The 1416-nt window shown below is 27.0% G+C and overlaps 1 protein-coding gene across 1 annotated transcript in view; it reads left to right on the top strand.

Annotated features, from left to right (window-relative positions):
* LOC100159508 (ABC transporter G family member 23) overlaps positions 1 to 1416 on the top strand; it is a 101771-nt gene that overhangs the window by 11919 nt on the left and 88436 nt on the right. The window lies entirely within an intron of this gene.

Below are 1416 nucleotides of genomic sequence, written 5' to 3' on the forward strand. Positions count from 1 at the left end.
TACGAAAATAATATATTTATTACAGGTATCAAACGAAGTTTGCTACACTAAAAAAGGTAATCCGTCTTGTGTATTTGGACATTTATTACTGTTAGGTACCCGTGTTACATGAGGTATTACAATAGATTTAAATATTGAATTATTTAAAGATAAAACATCGTACCTATTAAATAATTTTAATATTGTTTTATTTTCATCCATTCACTAATTTACATCTATCTACTATATTTATTGAATTACAAGAATAGTCGTTATTAATAATATAATTTTTATAATACTTACTCATTATAACTATAATTGTATAAGGGCCAAACATGTTTATGTCTAAATAGGGAGGAATAATAAGTATACCTTACCGTTATCAAAATATGACTTTTTTTAAGCAAAATCTATATTTCTTTAAAATTACCTACAGAAAACTATAAATTCATAAGATCGTGTTATATATTTATTTATATGATATTTAAACGATATTATAATTTTAACTTTAATTTGTGTATGAATTCGAACAATTTATACAGTTAAATGAACTATAATAACTAAATACACCTATAACTTATATGAGAATTAAATTTGTCATTAATTATTATTAAATTCCAATAGATCATCGGAACAGTTATCTACGTTTCCACTTTTTAATTATTATTCTTAGGTATCTCAACGTACCTATTACCTATATAGGCTATAATATTCGATAATTTTATATAATTTTTCAGTTTTCAACAAAAGGTTTGATAAATTATTCAATGAATGTATTACCTGTATTTGTTCAATAATATATTTCTATCATTTTGCGATACAAATGGTATTCCGGATGTTGACCACAACTTGATCATCACTGGTTATAATAATATAGATATACAATTATGTATACTCTATACTTTATAGCCAAATATAACCCATGTAAAAAAAAGTGAAGAAAATAATAATATAATGTATAATGGTCCACAACATATAGGTATAGATATTGGACAACACAGAAGATTTAAAAATGTTTTTATGTTACCTTGGTGATTTATTTGGGTCTGGGGATGACATACGACGGCACATGGAGATTTCACTACCACCACAATGAATAGTGTCGAATTCCGTAGATTTATTATACTAATTGTGTTGGGTATTACCGTAGAGTAGGTACCCGAACGAATGTCTACGGAAATTATTCAAATATACAAGTTTACAACCAACGACGGTAACACTGATAATATATAAAGCAGTATAACAATAGATCGAAAAGATAGGTAACTATAATACATATTATTGTCGAACGTTTTTTTTTTTTTTGTCGTCGGCCGACCGTATGGACTTCCGCGAATCAGTAGAGAAATCATCTTGACACCAGGAGTTCGTTTTTTTTACGAGACGGGAGGAAACATTTTATACAGCCGCTCTTAAAATAATTTTTTCTTATTCGAA

Source organism: Acyrthosiphon pisum, chromosome X (assembly GCF_005508785.2).
Source record: "Acyrthosiphon pisum isolate AL4f chromosome X, pea_aphid_22Mar2018_4r6ur, whole genome shotgun sequence".
NCBI lineage: Eukaryota > Metazoa > Arthropoda > Insecta > Hemiptera > Aphididae > Acyrthosiphon > Acyrthosiphon pisum.